Genomic DNA, 21,849 nt, shown 5'->3' with positions numbered 1-21,849 from the left:
ACACACACACAGTGGGTAAAATAAGTATTGAACAATGTCACCATTTTTCTCAGTAAATATATTTCTAAAGGTGCTGTTGACATGAAATGTTCACCAGAGGTCGGTAACAACCCAATTAATCCATACTTACAAGGAAAACAAAACAGATAAGTTCAGAAATTAAGTTCTGTGGAATAAAATGGAATGACCCAGGGAAAAAGCATTGAACACATGAAGAACACATTTGTGATTTACTGTTTAATGCATAAAATCATCCTACATAAAGATGTAGAACATTCAAAGATTGAAATCATAGTGAAATTAATGGTCGAAATCAAACTTTGATGCTTGTTATCTCATAATTAGATTTTGAGACTTTAGCCTGGATTTCACAGACAGGGTCACAAATAATAATTGTCATATTTGGGTGAACTAACCTTGCACACTTAACAAATGAACAGTGATTCTGGCCAAAATAAAGTTGTTGCTGTTGTTGTTGTTGTTATCACTCATAAGAAATTAATCTAGCGTCAGTGCCAAAAACAGCCTCACATTACCTACTACTTGAGTTTAAAACAACTAATGTTATAAAACAGACAGATGTGTCTTTACATAAGCAGTGTTCAGCAACTGTAAACAAATAAACTCTTTAATAACACGTTTAGCCTCGTGTTGACTTGTTTGGGTCACGTGACGTCACACTCGTTCATCGGCTGACACAGAATTGTGATTTTTGGGTGTGCTTTTCCTTTAAAACATCTATTTCTAAGGCACCTGTAATCACATCCCCCCCAGACCGCGAGTTTTTCCTCTGGGAATGGTCGGGTTACGAGGCCCTGGAGAAATCTCAGCACATGTTGTCCTCTCGGGAGACCGGGATCAGTCAGCTGAGCCGCTCGCTCACATAAGGGATATTATTGTGTGTGCGAGGCTCAGCATGTGAGAGACCATTGTTCCCAAACCAGAGCGATCGAGGGGAGAAGAGAGGGAGAGTAGCTTTACCTAACAGAGTCACAGAGACTGCTGTCTCCAGGGTTCAGGTTACAGACGTCACCCCACCTCCGTCTGCCCATTTGTCCCTGAACAGAATTTTCCTCTTGTCTTTTCCTGGGAAGACACCTACATTCATCCGCTCCTCATCCTCTCATTATACGCTCGCCTATAGCAAAAATAGACACTAATTGTGAGGGATTGTGTGCTGCATGTGTAAACACAGAAGTGGAGTGAATAACGTCTCCTTAGAGAAGCCTTCAGAAGAGTCAAACAAAGCACATTGTTTTATCTGGTATAAAGATATGTTGCGTGAGGCTAAATTACAGCTGGCCTCTTGCTGCAAACAAACATCTTTTCAATAATTATACCTTAAAAGGAAAACAATTTAAATGTCTTGTGACTGTATATTTTGGCCCAAAAATCCTTAACCAGCAATGGCCCATAAACTAACATCCAAAAGTTTGGGGTCATTTAGTTTTTTTTTTTTTTTTTTAAGAAATTGATTCTTTTATTCATTAAAGGATGCATTAAATTGATTAAAAGTGACAGTAAAGAATTTATTCTCCTTAGAGAAGCCTTCAGAAGAGTCAAATAAAGCACATTGTTTTGTCTGGTGTAAAGATATGTTGCGTAAGGCTAAATTACATCTGGCCTCTTGCTGCAAACATCTTTTCAATAATTATACCTTTAAAGCAAAACAATTAAAATGTCTTGTGACTGTATATTTTGGACCAAAAACATCCAAAAGTTTGGGGTCAGTGAGTTTTTTTGTTTTTGTTTTTTTTTTAAGAAATTGATTCTTTTAATCATCAAGGATGCATTAAATTGATCAAAAGTGACAGTAAAGAAATGTAAAACATTTCTATTTCAAATAAATGCTGTTATTTTGAACGTTCCATTCATCAAATAATTCAGAAAAATAAACTGTATCATGGTTTTCACAGAAATATTGTGCAGCACAGCTGTTTTCAACATTGATAATAATCAGAAATGTTTCTTGAGCAGCAAATCATCATATTAGAATGATTTCTGAAGATCATGTGACACTGAAGAATGGAGCAATGATGCTGAAAATTCAGCTGCGCATCACAGAAATAAATTACATTTTAACATATATTCATATAGATTTTTTTTTCTAATCAAATAAATGCAGGCTTGGTAAGCAGAAGAGAATTCTTTCTTAAAAACAAATTGTTATAACTTTTGAACGGTACTGTCAATAATAACTTTCAAGAAAAACCTAAAGATGCCTAAAGATTTTTTTTTTTTTCAATTAAAATAGCAATAAAAAAAAACAGAGAAAAGAAAATGCATATGCAATAAATAAATAAATAAATAAATAAATAAATAAAGGATTTCTTCTAATGCTGTAGGTTTTTAAAAAAAAGATTTGTAATGTTTCTAAAGTTGAAATGTCCATTTTTTGTGATTATAAAATTATTTAAGGGTTACAAAAAATCTACTAAAAATCTAATGTTATTTGAAAGTTTATTTTTAATATTCTAGGAACATTAAAGTGTGCAGATTTCTTGGCATGAGTAGAATGCTATTTAATGCTTACAAAAATGTTTCTTACAACATTCTATAACTTTTTTTTTCACCCAAAATAGACACTTATTTGAACATTTATTTTTAATATTATATGAATGTTAAAATGCCCCATTTTTTATGGTGATTGTTTTTTAAAGGATACGATAAACATTCCGTAGAACGTTCATCAGAACAAATAACATCATAAAGGCGTTCCCAGAATGTTGAGCTCAGAAGGTTTTTTCTCAATGTTATGAGAATGCATATCAGTTAATCTGTTGCCATTTTTATTATTTGTTCCTCTTCCGTCATTAAACGTCTTTAATAGCTAAACTCCAGCCAGCTAATTTATGCACATTTTTATTTTATTACACTCTTGAACCTTGAACAGTTTTGCCCTGAAGACGTCTTTGCTTACCTATAAACAGCAGAGGAAAGCAGAAATGCACAAAAGAGTAACACACAAATGTCTAAACACAAATGGACAGTGAAAGTAAAGATAGCAGGTTGACACAACAAACGTAACATTTCACACGGGGTCATGGAAAAGCGCTCTACCGAAACCATTGTCAAACTCTGGCCCATATGACTCTCCATCGAAATCAGGATCATTTTAGCCCCCTTAGCAATTAACACAAGAGGTTATAGGCTTACATTAACAGGCCTCACAAATGATCGCATCCAGAACTCAAAGGACTTCATAAACTCCTTGTATTGCCTTGTGGGAAGTTTTCTAAGCAGCAAAACCTCACATATTGGTTCAGATGTGCGGCTGACACCTGGATGAAGAATAAAACCAACAAAGAGATGATGTTTATAGAACACACTGAATATAAACAAGTGCATCAGGTTCACACAGGAACAAGCCCAGGACATCAGACTCGCTGGTTTGTGGTTCACGGGTTGCCAGAGCTTTACAGCTTAAACAATGCCAATCTAGAGGCTAAGGATATAAAGGTGCTTCACGAAGCCATAGAAGAACCTAAATGGTCCCATAAAGAACCTTTAACATCTGAAGAACTTTTCTGTTTCACAAAAGGTTCTTCAGATTATAAAAAGGTAAGAAAGAGATGCTTCTTTAAAATAACTTTTGACTGAATGCTTCTTTTATGGCATCGCTGTGAAGAACCTTTGGAGCACCTTTATTTTTAAGAGCGAAGGAAGGTATCCAACTTTCACTAATGTTTTTAAAAGTCATATAAAACACTTTTAAAGTGAGGTTTCGTCATGTTTTGCTACTGTGCGGGAACATGGAGCGAGGAACGAGAAGACCACGAGTACTGAACCAAGGACTTTATACACATCGCACAAGAAGATGACATCAACAATACCAGACAAACCAACAGGGAACAGGACACTCTTTAAATACTCAGACAATAGAGACTAACATTTAGACACACCTGGAATCAATGGAACAACATAGGAAACACCTGGAATCAAATTAAAAATCAACATAATCAGGACAAGAACACATGAGGAGCAAAACACAACCAAAACTCGGAACAGAGTCTGACAGGTTTATGGAAAGGTCGCATTAATATTAGATATACTGTATGTTTTAATAATGAAAACGTTCTGAGATAAACATTCTTGGAACGTCCTTCTGATGTTATTTTTGATGCATTTTCTAAGAAACGTTTTTGTAACCTTTCAAAAACTTTCCAATCACAACAAGAAATCTGAACATTTTAACGTTCTAAGAATATATATAAAAAATTACAAATGAACAAAAACTGGACATTTTAATGTTTAAAAACATAACATAACATTTTATAACCTAAATGTATTACCTGGATCATCAAAGAAGAATCCTGAAAAAATAAAATGCATCACGGTTTCCACAAAAATATTGTGCAGCACGACTGTTTTCAACATTGATAATAATCAGAAATGTTTCTTGAGCAGCATATTAGAATGATTTCTGAAGATCATGTGACACTGAAGACTGGAGTAATGATGCTGAAAATACAGCTGCGCATCACATAAATAAATTACATTTTAACATATATTCACTTTGAAAACAGCTATATTAAATAAAAATAAAAACATTTCCAATTTTACTGGCTTTACTGTATTTTTAATCAAATAAATGCAGACTTGGTGAGCAGAAGAGACTTATTTCAAAAACATTTGGATGGTATTTATGTTTGTTAGCATTTTATATTATTACAATTTATATTATGCGTTCTATCATAATGCCCTAGTCAGCTAATTTACATCCCACACTCATTATGTGCTTTGCTCTTGAACAGTTTTGCCCTCAAGACGTCTTTGCTTACCTATAAACAGCAAGGAAGCAGAATTACAGAAGAAAAAAAGAACACAAATGTATAAAGTCAAAACAGACAGTGAAAGTATTACGCTGCTCAGAATCACACAGTATTTCCCGCAGGATGATGAAAAATCGCTACTAAAAACACTGTGAAACATTAGGAAGGATTACAGCGATTACAAGATCAGCTGCTTAAATCAGCAAATGTTTAAAACCACTTTAGGGTTTGACTCTAGAAAGTACAAATCCAAAGTACAGAAATCCAACAGGAAGAATTTCTTGCCATTTATTGTGAGTTTTTTGAGTTTGTCAGGACAGATTCGGCTACCAAAGACTAAATACTCTTACAGAAATAAAGTCTGACCACTTCATAAGATTCAAAAGATGTATTTATTCGCCGGACGGCCATTCCTGCTTTCCAAACTACTTATTTGTTCCACGAAAATAGACATTAAAAAGGCCGAATGCCTAATTAGCATGGCAGATTTACAATTGGAAAAAAGCTCAAGCTTATAGTATATTTTTAAAAGTATATTTTTTGAAAAGATATTAAACTACATGTGAGTTTATTTTCTAGTACTAAAGTATATCGAGGGGAATATATATATATATATATATAATTCACAAAGAATACATTTGTTGTTTATAACAAATGTGAACATATAGCACATCTGAATAAAATTAAGCAAGAAAAAATAACAATATTACAATACATTAAAAAGAATGTATACTTTATTAAATCATTGTAAATCTAGTTTTGATCTAGACTATTCCATCCGCATTTGCATTTAGGCTAAATGCAGGTTATACTGTAAGATTGAATATGTATTTTCTTGCCCTTGAAATACATTTTGAAGTATATTTTGGTATGTGTAGGTTGAAACTAAATATATTTAAAATTTCAAAAATATATTTCATTGAGCTTCATTGTTGAAGACATGTATTTAGCATATATTTAAAATATATTTTAGCCTGAAAAAAATATATTTTTGCCATATGGGTTGGTTAAGTCAGAGAAGCACAGCTTCATTAGGTTTGTCTGAGCACAGGTAATGGATGTCTTGTGTAATAGCTGGCTAAATCTGCATTCGGTGGTTTAGCCTCAAGCGAGAAGTTACTGCACAAGCGAGTGAAAGGAAGGAGAAAAGCATGTGTGTTTGCACCAGTGTCTTTGCCAAAGAAAGCGCCCTGTTTGTCTATGCGTCTATGACATCATATGAGCTTCAAACACGCCGAGGCCAGCTCTGCTTTAGATGAACAAACAGAGAGCCACAAAATCAAGACTACAGCAAACAAAAGAACCAAAGAGTGAGCCGTTCATTTGCTTAGGCTTACTTGTGTGGTTTTGATCAGGAAAGAAAAATGACATCTTTTTAATATTGCAATTGTTTCTCTAATGCAGAGATAAATCCTGTGCCTCAGATTCATCTACTGGGAAAAGACCACAGTAATCTTGTTTCAAAAGAGATCTCAGTAATACCTCAAACTGTGTTCAGGTTTGCCAAGATACCTGCTATTCACTTTAAAGTTATATTTATCACTTTTATTTTTTATTTTTTATTTTTATTATAAAAGTATTATGTCACTATATATATATATATATATATATATATATATATATATATATATATATATATATAGTGACATAATTTTATAATAAAAAATAAAAGTAATAAATATAACTTTAAAGTGAATATTATTATTTAACATAAGTAACTATTATACATTTTTACAGTCTAATACAGTAAAGTATACACTAGTAAATGTCTATTGTTATTTATCTTACAGTAATACAAAAATAGACAAAAATAAAAAATACTTAAATTAATTTAAATTAAATTAAATTAAATTAAATTTCTGAATCAATTGTCCCTGACCTGAAATGCAATCTACATTAAAGTTATATGTTACATTTATTTATTTATTTTTTAGAAATGTAATGGTTGTATCTAAATGTATACAGTTTAATATAGTGTATTTAATATGTATAGTGTATTTTTATTTCTCATAGTGCATTTTTTGGAGACACAGCTGAGACAAAAAAAAATTAATAATACATTTTCTCAGGATTATTTATTTATTTATTTATTATTAATTTTACATATGAAACTATTACAAAATATACAGTCCAATACAATGTACTATAAAAGGTATAGTTTATTTATACTAGTAAAACTAAAAAAAACTTTTTTTATAGATTATGTGTGTTATGTTACATTATTTTTTATTAATTTAACAACTTTATAATACTTATAACAAATGTTTATTTTAATGAATAAAATAAAAGAGAAAAATAAAAGTATCATTAATAGAGAAAATAATGTTCCATTGGCACTTTATCAACACAAATATCAACATGAAGAGCAAAACATCTCTAAATGTTTCCCCAGTACATCAACATCAAGTACATGACCTTCACTTGCTACATTGTGTTTGCGAGTCCCTGTGAAACTCAGCAGAGAGCGAGGAACGCAGGCCGGAGAACATGGAGAGCAGGAGAAAGAAGTGGAAGTTTAGCACAGGAGACCGGGAGGAGGGCACACCCACTGTCCTTGGCTCTCGGCTCCTGAGAGGTCATTCCTCTGTTCAGCTGGAGATCCCTTCATTCCTGCCTGTTTATTCACTCCTCACATTCCCATTTGTGCTGGAGGGGTTTCAGACGGGAGAGCTGTCATTGCACAATGTCATGACCGAACAGTAACGGGAAGGCCAGCGATGAATTAATGCTTTTAGAAGATAATCCCTGACACATTCCAGCACACGCATTCACCTCCAAACAGATGGCGCTCTTATTAACACGACTGCGTAACCGGGAAAAGTGACACGAGCAGAGTGTTGACTTTCTTACGTCACAGAGGACTAGAGGGACGTTACTCTTAAACACCAGCTGAGACACTCAATGCTACTTGAAGTCCACAGTAAACCAGCTGATTTTACATCTGTAATATGACATTCTGTTTGGAAAAGGATATAAGTGGGATTTGACTTTATCCACTATGGACTGTTCCTGCTTTAGTGGTTACTAACAACTAATTTTAATTGCCAGTAAATGCACCTTATTAGTGTTATTTCAGTATTATCGAGACACTATTATAGGTTTTTTATTAATATTTTGAATTAGTTTTTATTTTTAGATTTCCATTTTTTATTTTATTTTTGTCTTTTTCTTACATGATATTATTTTTTTCTGATCTAAAACAAATTAAGTTTATATATATATATATATATATATATATATATATATATATATATATATATCCTTTTAAGTGATGATTTTAGTTTTAATTAACAATAACTAAATTATATATGTATTTTTTTAATTCTATGTTCTCATTTTAATTTAATTGTTTTATGTATTTTTTTTTCCTTTTTATTACTTTTTGTGTTGTTCAATTTAAAACAGCTGTTTTCTATGTGATTGTATTTTAAACTGTAATTTATTCCTGTGATGCGCAGCTGTATTTTCAGCATCATTACTCCAGTCTTCAGTGTCACATGATCTTCAGAAATCATTCTAATATACTGATTTGCTGCTCAAGAAACATTTCTGATTATTATCAATGTTGAAAACAGTCGTGCTGCACAATATTTTTGTGGAAACCGTGAAACGTTTTATTTATCGTGATTATTTAATTCACAGAAAGTTCAAAAGAACAGCATTAATTTGAAATAGGAATCTTTTTGTAACATTAGAAATGTCATTACTGTCACTTTTAATCAATTTAATGCATTCTTGATATTGTTTTTTTTTTTTTTTTTTATCTAAGAGGCGGAGTGAAAAGCCAGCGAGATCAGCACACATTTAGCCAATGGCTGAATGAAGGAGAGAGAGAGAGACTTTGCACCAAACACTCCTGACAACCTGCTGTTGCTAGGCAACCAGTGTGCATGTTTTAAAGATTATCGCCTGCAATCCATGAGACTCAAATATCTTTTCACTCACACGGCGACACCAGGGGTGCGATAGGAACGTTATTTTCCTCAAGAGTACGCCGACTGTAAAGTGCAGCGGAGGAGAAAGTCAACAGCTGCTGCCAAAACAAATTCAGACTGAACTTCTCCAAACATCTTAATGTTCATAGATTAGATACGCATGGAGGGCCTCTCCTGTCCGGTGCTGTCATGCAGAAATCATGCCTCTAATACAGCGGACACAGTCCAGCGGCTGCTGCAGTTACTCACAAAGTGCAAAGGGATTTCGCAGCAATTTCGAAAAGTAACAGATTGCTTATGACTTAAAGTGAAACCTCCTCCACGCAGCCATCTTGGTATTCCCTAGTGTGCATACACGTTTTACTAAATTAATAGGAAACTGAATGATTTTAACGAGGAAACATTGCCTAATGAGACACTGATTTTAGATCTGAGGCTTCGCTGTACATTTTACAACACAAATGTCTTAATCATGTAAATGTTTATGTGTTCTCGTTCAGGAAGCTTTTCTGATGCTTATTAAAAGTAGCTCTAATATTGCGGAGAGGATCTTACAGCACAGAAAGAGGATGTTGCTGTTCTTGGTGAACAGCAGGTAGCAGTGATGCATTATTTAGTTTGTGATCCGCCCTTTAAATGAAGAAAGAAGAAGAAGCTCTTACTGCATATATACTGTAGATCAGTGGCACGCACTAAACCGTGCCCTAGGGTTAACATATTATATAAAAACAAGTTATATAAAAACACATTTGCTCAAACAATGATGCTATTTTGAGATTTTGTTCTGCCACAGAATAAAAACAACAATTCACAAGACTTTTTATCCCACAATTATTATTTTTTTCCTCACAACTGCATGTTATATACTTCTGACTTTTAACTCTCAGCATTTTAAGTTTAGACTATCTCACAATTTTGACCTTTTTCTCAAAATTCTGAGTTTAAATCTCACAATTCTGACCTTCTTTCCCCCCCAAAGAATTTTCAGTTCACATCTCACAATTTTGACCTTTTTCTTGAAAAATGTACATATTTCAGTTTTTTTTTTCTCAAAATTGCAGGTTAATATATCACAATTCTTATATTTTTCCTTATTGCAAGTTTATATCTCACAATTCTGAGTTTACATCTCACAAGTGCGAGTTTTTTCTCAAACTGGCAAGCTTATATCCCAGAATTCCGACTTTTTTCTCGGAATTAAAACTTTTATGTCTCACAATTATGTTTCTGCCATGGAATATTATTATTTTTTTTTTTTTCCTGAATTGTGAGAAAAAAGTCTGAAATTGTGAGACATAAACTCATAATTTAAAATCAGAATTGTGAGATAGAAAGCTGTGATTGCCTTTTTTTTTTTTTTTATTCCGTAGCAAGATAAGATCCCTTTTATTTTAGGTTGCTTTACAAGACTTGTTCCCAAGCATGCATTCATATCCCTACACACTGAGCTATGCAAATACTGCGTCAGAAAAGCCATACAGTACTGTACATACACTGTAAAAAGTGATACTCTATATTTACTCAATAAAATTGTGGCAACAGATTACAAGCAATATAATTAATTAAATTTAACACATTAGAATTAATTAGAATTAATCAAATGAGATGCTTACAAGCAATCATTCAAAATGAGTAAAATAACATGAAAAAAAATAAGTAAAATGTATACAAAAATATTGGTTTTGTTGGACAAAAACGAGAAGCACCTGGCTGCAGCCTGCATATAGAGGCGGGGTTGCACATGTTAACCCGCCCCATACCTACTCTGATTGGTTCGATCGTCATTCATAGGCATACATGATAGGAAATGTGTGTGTAGTTGGTGTACACTGTTAAAAAATAATACACTATATTTACTTAATAAAATTGTGGCAACAGATTACAAGCAATATTATTAATTAAATTTAACACATAAGAATTCATTAGAATTAATCAAATGAGATGCTTAGAAATTAGCCATTCAAAATGAGTCAAATAGCACAAAAAAAAATAAGTAAAGTTTAAACAAAACAAAACAAAAAAACATTTCTTTGAGAAAGAAAAACAAAACACTATGTTAATGAATACTATGTTATGCATACCAGGCCAGTAGTTGGCGATTAAGGAAACACAGCGCAAAAATGTAATTCACAAATTCATGTTTTTTGTTGCTTACATGGAGATGATACAGGCATAGTGTTCAAAAGCTTGTGTTTTCAAGCCCCCAAAACAGAGTTATTGAAGACACCTGATGTTAACAAACAGAAACACTGAAGGAGCATAATCTACATTTTGGTTACCATTACGGTGGTAAGTGTTTGCTTTCGTTGGGGTCTTGCCCCTTAAACTTTTAAACAAATTTTTTGGTTGCTGTAATTGTGATACAGCAGTTAGACAAGACAATAAAGAATAAGATCATCTGGTGTTGCTTGTTTTGACATCATTTGATCTGGATTTCTGAGTTGGTTGTGTCTTATCAACAACAGGCGTCCTTTGGCTGTACAGTATAAGTTCTGGTATTTTCAGCATAAGCAGAGAGATTATAAGAAGCATTTCTGATCAAAACATTTAAAAAAAAATACTTTTTTTTTCATTTAGGCAACAGACATCAAGAATCAGGCTGAGAACCTCCACAATGGTGACCATCAAAAAGCATGTTGCACTGCATTCTGGGTGCCACCAATCAAAACTCATTTATGGCTCCCATCATGCTTTGCGGCATGAATAAATTATTAGATTAATTGTCTTAGATTTATTCTTAATATTTTCTTTTATTTTTACTTTTTTATGCATTTTTTTAGTAGCACAGCTCCTCTGTTTATTACAGTTAGTCTGTTAATCTGAATATGCTGTTCGTCACCATTCTTGAGATTCATACGCTGGTTCTTGATGTCACTGTGTGTCTTAAAAGAAGGTTTCCCTTCCCCACTACAATTTTTTTTTCTTAATCAGAATTCTTAAACTCTGGATTTAACAGGAAATTTCAGGTCTTCTATTGTTGAATTACAGGGGCTGTTATATTGAATGATAATTTAGAGAACAGGCTCTATTTATAACACTCAGGCCAAACAATGATTACGTAAAATCATAACCAAGACCACCTGAACAGCTTTACTCTTGGCATACCTAGCTGTTATAATTCAGTTACAACAACCATACAAAATGTAATATTAAAAAGTCAAGGGTCAAGAGCCCAACTAAAGCAAACACTGACCACTATAATGGTAACCCTATAAATTTACGCTTTTCTCCTTCAGTGAATCTGTTTGTGAACTTAAGGTGTCTTCAATAACTCTGTTTTGGCATGTATAACATAGTATTCTTTTGTGTAAATTTTACTTAATTTTTTCATGTTCTTCTAATCATTTTGAATGGTTGCTTGTAAGCATCTAATTTGATTATTTCTAATTAATTCTAATGTGTTAAATTTAATTAATAAATATTACTCATAAAAACAAAAACAATTTTATTGAGTAAATAAAGTGAATCATTTTTTACAGTGTATGGGGTAGATTAGATGATGCAACTGTCAAAATTTATAGCTCACAAAGCACACACTATGGTAAAAGTGTTTTGAGATCATAACATAGCATTTTGCAAGGAACCACACTAAAATGAGGGTTTATTATCAATAATACGCTTTACACAAAATCTTAATTTTTGTGAAAAGGAATAAACGATTAAATGTTTTACAGCCACTAGAGTTGTAAACTGCATATACTGTATGTTTTCTGAGTCTTGCACATTTTCCCAAAGAGCCGTTGGTAATTTTACAAGCTTTAAACATGCTGCATGTTGGACTGTATAGTTAAAAATGAAACACCTTGTTAAATGGACTGAATGCTTGCATTTTGCTATACATTTGGCTGAATGTTTATTTAACATGTTTCTGAGTGGTGGTGTTCAAATCATAACCCTAACAGTATCATGTGATGCCTTAGCAAACACCTCTAATTATGGTGCTTTTCAGCTGCTCTATCCATAAATGCATGCAAGTGAAGAATGCATCATAATAATTAGTTGTTCTCTCTCTATTTTCTTGCTCCTTTTAATGGGCACTTTATAGTCATTTTCGGTTGCCACTTTCTCAGTACGTTCTGTTCCAGAAAACACTTATTGTTCACTACTGCCATCATACAGATATTCACACTGCATATTTTTATCTATAAAGATAGCTTGAAGTAACCATAGTGGCAAAAATAGACATTTTTGTAGCTTTAAAGAACACAGTCAAAAACTGCAGTTTACGTGGTTTTTAGTTCATGCATGAAGCTCGTCTATATGCTTTTGCACTAGACTCATATAGTCTACTTTTAGCAAATTTAAAATGAGATTCTCTTCTAAATAAACAAGCAAAAATAAAAACACTAAACAAAGTATAATATACCAAACAATTTTTTTTGCAAAGTCTGTGAAAAATCCATCATAATTTACTCACCCTCAGGTGACGGTAGCCATTGACTTCCATAGTATTTTTTCCATACTATGCAAGTCAGTGGCTACCGTCAACTGTTTGGTTGCCAACATTCTTCAAAATATCTTCTTTTGTGTTCAACTCAAGAAAGAAACTCATGAAGGTTTGAAACAACTTGAGGATAAGCAAATGACAGAATTTTCATTTTTGGGTGAGCTATCCAATCATTCATCTGTATAGAAAAAGAACAGTAGCCTATTTCAAATCACTCCACACTCTTTCCTCACACATAATAAGATCAATAACTCTCAAATCAATAATTCATAATAAGCGGCTAGCTGTACAATATCTTACATCTGTGGCTATGAGAACAGTGCTGTATATTTGGCTTGATTTGAAGACCTAAACAGAACTAGTCAGTCAGAGGAGCGATGTTTAAGCTCAGTGCTGTGATGTGTGAGACAGGCGAGAGCTCGATGAGGTCCAGATGCCACAGACGTGCTTCATCAACTGTCTGTCAAAATGATGCCAGGGTCAGGCAGAGATCGCAATGAGAGCCAATAAGACCTGGACGCTTCCAAACAAACTCTTCAATCTGAAGAGATGGATCTGGCGTCCTCAAACACTGAGAGAAAATCCCAGCAGAGCATCTTCTCTCCTCCTGGTAAACTCAAGCATTCTGCATCCGTTATTGTATCTGTGTCAAGGAAGAAAAAACGAGTCATTACCCATTTTTTTCTCTCTGAATTTATGGCTGCTTCTTCATAATTTACAAACCTGTCCTACTTATTGTTGCGGCATCTATATCAGTAAGCTGCAAGACTCCATGTATGCAATTTTAAAATGAAGCTTGCATTTAAATCAAGTACTAAAATTACTAAACTTGAAATAAAAAATTAATTAAAGCTATAACTGAAATATATTTAAAACAATATATAATAAAAATGATGAAAGCCCATAACAAAATTACTAAAACTTAAATATAAACATAGAAGCTAATTTAAAATATTTATAAATATTATAATAGTACCTAAATAATACCAAAACAACACTGTTGCAAAAATGTGAGATTATAACAAGATATTATATTTTACATAAATAATTATTGCAAATGAGTGCTTATTATTGCAATGCAAATCTCATAAATATTAAATAAAAAGGAGATATATTACTTAAAAATCAAAATAATATCTTAAATGTGTGTTTAAATTGATATGTATTGAAATTAAGCTTTCATTTATGATTTTAAAAAAATCAATAAAAACAGACTTTTTACTTTATTTGGTTGTAAAATAAAATGGCATGAAAATAATGTCTTAAATCCTGATGGGATTAAAAAGAAATGCTATTTTTTCTTCATATTCCCTTACATCAACATTCAAACAAACTGCAGTTGAACTCAGAAGGAATAATCATTGTGTTTCACTGGAACGCTCTCAGAGGGATTACATAACATAAACATGTTTGATTTGAACACACGTGCATGTGAGAGCATGGCAGAAATCCTTAGAAAATGCCCAGAGTGCTGCTGCTGCTGCTGCTGCTGTATTATTCACCTGGAACTAACAAACACTATTATGGAACATACAGTATGAAAGTTTAATTATCATGCATGGGAAATGCGTTTAATGGGACGCGGATCTCTCTGTGACCTAAAAATATCTCCCTCTGAAGATCTTGACCTAAAAGATCAAATGCAGCTGGAGGATGTTAGATGAGCTCAATGTCTTTGAGATGCTTTAAAAATGTAATAATAATTCTGAGTGGGTGGATTGGGGATGAAACATTACACACTACCATTAACCTGAAAATACACACCAATCTAGACGTCTGATTCTACCTTCTCATCATAAAAAATAAAAATAATATTGTAATTGTGACTTATTTATCATAATTGCTACTTTATATCTCAGAATTTAATTTTAACTGCTGCAAATCACTGTTGTTATTTTTTAAACTAAAACAAATTAAAATAGTTGTTGTTAATTATAACAAAGCTGAAATAAAACCAAATTTAAAAAAAAAATCAAAATAATTAAAATTCTAAATTAATTTCAAAATAAATATTGCCTTGGCAAATAACTGAAATAAAAATTGAAGTAGTAAATCTGAAATACATAAAGTTAAATATAAAACAAAACTAATATAAATGACAAAAGCACATGACAAAATAACTAAATATTTAAATAAAATTAAAATAAAATGAAAGTATAATATATATAAATAATACTACAATGTTGTAAATTTGCAACAGACAAAAAGACAAAAACAACCAATCAAAGCTTATATTTAAGAACCCAAAATTATTATTATTGCGGTGAAACAAACTTCATTCTTATGAATGCATCTTATTAATTAATATTATTAAAGGGGTACTATTATGGTTTTTCACTTTTTGAATTTTAGCATGTAGTGTGTGTGTTTGGGCATTAAAAAAGACGTACAAAGTTACAAATCTTTTTAAAAAAAAATCCCTTTTGGACTACAGCGTTGTTTTTCGGGGTTTGTGATGTCACAAAGCAGCCCATTAAAATTAATAAGAAGCTGAGAACCACTCCTCTAGTCTACTTCAAAACTGGATCTCAAATAAAATAAACAAGGCACTCTAGGAAGTGATATTAAAAAATAAAAATAAAAAGGTCTCTGCATCTATAATTTTATCTCATAAGCAATGGACTCTCATGCCATTCCTTCCATCTTCATTATCAGCACCAGTCTTTTCTTTTAGTGACATTTCTACTGTAACCTCGAAACACATCCAAACACAAGCAGTCTTATTCTTTATCTGTTTGGCTCACAAACATGCACACGCACACGTGAACCCTTTGTAATTATGGCTTAATGCGCCTCTCCAGGGACTCAGTGAAGAAGATAAAGGAAGTAAATATCATGTCGTGTCCCTGAAGTCATTCCCCATCTGTGGGAGCTTTGTCACGCAGAGACCTTTGACCTGCAGCTTCTATCGGCTCCTTTAGGGAATCTAAAAAAAAGTGTTCTGCGGTTTATGTTTGGCTTACCATTGATCTATTCTGCTGTGTCTCAAACCAAAGTGGCATCTAAACACGTGACGGAATAATAATCGCACATCTCAGCCCATTTTAAAAGGCTTTAGTCTGGACCTCGTCCAGAATAATGTATTCAAATCCCAACCTTTACCATTATAAAACAATCTGCAAAGCTGGTTCCAAATCCTCTTTCAGCATCATAATCTATTCCATATACAAAACAAGGATGTGTTTCTTAAAATATATGACGACGGTCATTAATGTTGCACAAAATGGGGTCAAGATGATTTAAAGATGCTGTCTGGAGAGAGCGAGAGAGCCTCCTGCTGTGGAAAACCGTGACCCGTTAGAATGAGTAATGGAAAGATGCTTCCTTATGGCTGGAGCAGCATCTAGTGGCTCTCAGTTCATTAACTCTTGACCCAAAAAATGCTAAAATGTGTTCACTCTCAGGCCATCCAAGATTAGGATGAGTTTGTTTCTTCATCAGGTTTGGAGAAATGTAGCATTGCATCAGTGTCTCAGCAATGGATGCTCGGCAGTGAATGGGTGCCGTCAGAATGAGAGTCCAAACAGCTGATAAAAACATCACAATAATCCACAAGTAATCCACACCACTCCAGTCCATCAGTTAACATCTGGAGAAGACACAAGCTGAAACAAATCCAGCATTAAGATGTTTTCAACCATTGTTATATACAAAATACATGTCCTTTCTTTATAATAACACTTCCTTCAGTGAAAAAGGGGTCTGGTCTGAATCAGGAGAAAAACCCTTCACAAGCCAAAACAGCTCTAAACAAATATATGTGTGGATTTTAATGGACTTTTTCACTGGAGTAAGGGTTATTATGATACTCATAGTTTAGTTAAAAACATCTTGATGGGTTTTATTTCTTACAAACATGCAGCTTTTGTCTTCTCCAGATTTAACCTGATGGACTGGAGTCGCTGTGGATTACTTTGTGGATTTGTGTGATGTTTTTATCAGCTGTTTTTTTGGATCTCTCATTCTGACGGCACCCATTCACTGCAGAGCATCCATTTGCTGAGACACTGAGGCAAATGCTACATTTCTACAAATCTGATGACGAAAAAAACAACCTATCAACATCTTTTATAAGGGAGCCTGCGCGGTGAGCACATTGTCAGGATGAACTATTGCTTTAAGAGAACTGCGCAGGAGGAAGTAATGATGTTGCCTCCATCACTCGATACACCTGTATGCAATAAACAGCTAATTAAAATCACAATTAATGTTCTGAATGGAATACTAAAGTCCTACACACTGCACAATGTATATGGTATGCTGCTTACTACTTTCTAAAATTAGAACTGTATGCAATAAACAGCTAATTAAAATCACAATGCAATTAAAATTGTGCACAGTAATGGAGCACAGTATGCTGTCCTTACAGCTGCATGAAGCTTGTGTTGGATGATCTACTATCATTACATTTAATATATATATATATATATCTAGCTATATCATATATCTATATATATATAATGTATTATAGTAGATATTAATATATTATCAGTAAAACACATGCAAATATAATGTTCTCATTATTTTGATGATTGCAAGGACAGAAGTTGAAATAATTGTTTTTGTCCTTAAATCATCCGTCACTCATAATACAACTCATACAGAACACCACGTGTGATGTACGGTTATATAACATATAATGTTGTTGGCCTGAATATGACGTCATCAATTATGGAGCTTAAACACGAAATCCAACGCATCACATAACCATCTCATTAACATAAACACCACCAAAACACAACATCCACTTCACAACTTTAACAAATATCAGGATTTGCCTGCCACAACTCTGATTAACATCCACTTCACAACTTTAATTAGGCGCTCGTGGCTTAAAGAAAAATCGTCAAAGCGGTATTGTGTTAATTAAGTTTTTAATCATTCGAATGTTTCTCATACCAAATATTCATACAACAGCCTTAAGGGTTCACAGCTCAGATGAATGAAAGCTGATCGGGATCAAACCAAGAAAAACTGATGATTCTATTCCCCAGCTAATTCTTCCAGTAACAGTAATACAATGTTCATTCAGAGTTATCTGTTCTTCAATAATGTTCTCTAAACTTTAGCACAAATGTGCTATTTTTTTTTTCTTAATTATTTTAGTAAGACATTCATCTAACATTTTTTTTAAATGTTAATGAAATTAATTATTAATATATTTAAAATTAATTTAAACAGAGACTCATTTTAAAATATGTAGTTAAAAAAAAAATTCTAAATAATTAACTCCCAAACCTAAAATGAATCATTTAAGAGTCATTTACATTTACATTTTAAATGTAACGACATGTTTCAGAGCATTCGGAAAGTTCAAAATTAAGCTCAGCAAGTTCAGAACATTGAAAAGCAATATTCTCAAAATGAAAACAACAACAACAAACACTACTCATACATAGTTAATGGAATGTTTAGGTGGATGCGTGTCTCAAAAACCTATGTTACTACTTATTTCAGAATGTTCAGAGAAATTTCAAAATTAATGCTTCCATAATGTTTGAAAAATATTTATTCAAATGTACAATTAATTAAAAAAAAATAATTATTTAAATTTAAATTTAATTTATCTAAAAAGAAAACTATTTTAAGGAGAAGTAGATTTAATTTTTGCCATTTTCTGAATAAGATCTAAATTGAATCATTAAGAGTCAAATTTAAATGTAACACATTGGTTCCAGAATGTGTAGAAGAACTTCGAAAGTAACATTCTCTTAACGTTTAAATCACATAACATTTACTTAACTCGAAAGAAATAACTAAATGAATGTATTAATAATTTAAAACACAGCATGTTTTGAACGCGTCAGAGAACAGTCAGAAATAACTCTCCCATAACTTATAGGAACTTACAAACGTTCTTATAACATATTTTTGTAAGTGATTAGGTTAAAATACCCCGTTTAGACTGCAACACTATTCATCTTACGAAAAAACACTAGCTTCTCAAAAATATTCGTTTTGTGTTCTATCTATTTGTTTTTCTTTATTTATATACAAGTAACCTAAGCAAAAAAAGGCTATAACACTAGCTTGCTACTAGTAGTTTGCGATTCTATCTGTCTTCTTTTATTTATTATATATAATAATCATATAATTGCTCTTTTGTTGATTTTGGATTGCGTCCATTGTTTCCCTTTGTAGGTTGCTTTGGAATAAAAGTGTTGTGCTAAATGTTAAATGCGGAAGTTAGTTTCGTTTGTTCATAACCTTTGACTCTGTTCAGTAACACACTAGCAACACTTTGGCAAACACCCAGAAAACTATATCGCTGTGTAGCTTTATTATCACAACAGATCCGTGACCCATTTTTTCAGTTTGTGCCTGCTGTGGAAGTAGAAAAGTGACTGTAATAGATAAGCGGTATCTGTGTCTTCCTCTTCTCTCACAGTCTGTGAATGAGGCTATAGTCTATAGGATCTGTGCCTGCATGTGTCCGGAGAGCTCAATAGGTGCTCATTAAAACCGAGATCAAACGTGCTGCACTTCAGGCTAGAGCTGTCTGGAGTGTGATTGTGGAGGATAATGAAGCGATCGACTGAGCGTCTGGGTGCAGCATATGATGAGCATCGTCAGGATCAGTTCAGGGGTATGGGATGAGAACAAACCACATCCACAACCCATTTTATTTCTGAATGCATCAATATTTCACGGAAGAAAAAATGTATGTCAGGAAATTTGTGCAAAGACTCTATTTGACCAGTGGTTGAAAAAAAAATAAAATAATAATATAATAATAATAATAATAATAATAATCATAATAATATAATAATAATAATACATCAATAATAAATAAATAAATAAATAATAAATAAATAAATAATGAACATACTGTGAATAGCAATTGGTAATAGTAGTTTTTAGGTAGACATTTTATAAATTTAAAAATTAAATACAGTACCATTATTTAATCTTTTATGAAGTCACATATTAAAAATGACCAACTGTATAATATTTATACAATGGTAATTGTATTACTAATGTTAGTGTTACATAGCAGGAAATATTTATAAATGCACATTTGCAGATTAATAAATGCTTGTAAAATTTATAATTATGTCATATTTTTAGTTCATGATAATCAGTAATTAATGTTTATATTTTCGTTTTGATAGTCAGTGAACTTCAAATTAATGTAAAAATAGATAATGTATTTATTTCAATGTAAATGAATATTTAATATGCCTAATTTTACATTTTCAATTTTATCCACAAGAATTGCGGAATTTTGACCCAGCAACTGAAAAATAAATATATAGAAAAACAAACAATAAATGAATTCAATCATATTTAATGTTAGATTTACCCAATACAAGTTTATAGACATCAGAAAGCTAATCAAATTAACGTTAGTTATATGTAAGAACAAATATGTAATAACGAAGAATCCACAGTAATAATTTACACACAATTTGTCAAATAATATTAGTATATTTAAATGTTTTAGCATTCAAGTATATTTCAAGACCCAAATGTTTTAAACGAAAAACATCAGTACTATTTTATAACATATTTGTGAAATAATAATATTAGTAGATTTATGTTTAATTTATATAATATTTTGACCTATATTTATAAATTACAATTAGTATTAATAAATGCTGTAAAAATTGAGTTAGCTGTGGCATTGTTTTAGTTAATGGAACTAAACGCATGAATTAATGAGAATGTTTCATTTTTTAAAAATATTTTTTACAATTAATTAATTAAAAAAAAAATCATATGATTTCTTTTTAAAATGAATCGTGTTTTATTTTTAACTCTAAAACAATTTTAAAAAGAAGTACTTTGTACTCTGGAATAAGAGCTGATTCATTTAAAGAGTTTCAAAAGTAAGTGGAAGAAGTGTGAAGGAGCCAGAAAAATTAATCAATACCATTCTAACCCCAATCTCCCTACTTTTCCATAGTCCTTAACACTCTTTGTTGTAGAGTTCCAAAACTGCACTATCTGAATAGTTTGTTCAAAGCACTGTTTTTCATTATTTCATTCCTGACGTACGGCATCGTCTCTGGTGTTGGATTAGTTGGCGTGTGCAGGTCGGTATGACCCATTTGGCTCGTAGAATGCGAGACTCCGACTGCCCTTCCCAGCAGACGCCCAGGTGCGGATCAGAACAATGCTCCACACACTGATCATCAGGGGACTCGTCGGCGCATCGGTGCCCTCGATGTGTTAATGACATACATACGTGCAACATCAGCCACTCTCAAAACTCAACACAACACATTTTGTGTTAATAAGAGCATTCTTACAGAAAAGAATCAACAAACACAGACTTGACACAGACACAGGTCTTGTCTCCAGCAATGACATTAAACAGACAATCTAATCTAATAAGATACAAAGATCTGCATTCAGCAGATTTCATTATGAACTCAGACATCTCTCATCATAATCATAATTGGTCTCCAATCAACAAATGACTTGTGCTGATGCATGCATAACTAATGCATTCATTTATTTTAATATATTTAGCCTACGTGTTTACTTTCAATGTCATTAATGGAATTATATTATGAAAATATTGTAAAATAAGTATCTAAAAATACATAAAATATTCTATTAATCAACAGAAAAGAAAAATTGAACAAAATATATTTTTTCTTGTCTCACACACACACACACACACACACACAAAATGTACACTAATTAAAAAAAAAAATGTAACTATTTAAATTAAAAATTTAATTTATCT

The sequence above is a fragment of the Cyprinus carpio genome, chromosome B1, assembly GCF_018340385.1.
Source record: "Cyprinus carpio isolate SPL01 chromosome B1, ASM1834038v1, whole genome shotgun sequence".
NCBI classification, from domain to species: Eukaryota; Metazoa; Chordata; class Actinopteri; order Cypriniformes; family Cyprinidae; genus Cyprinus; species Cyprinus carpio.
This window is presented reverse-complemented; position numbering follows the sequence as displayed.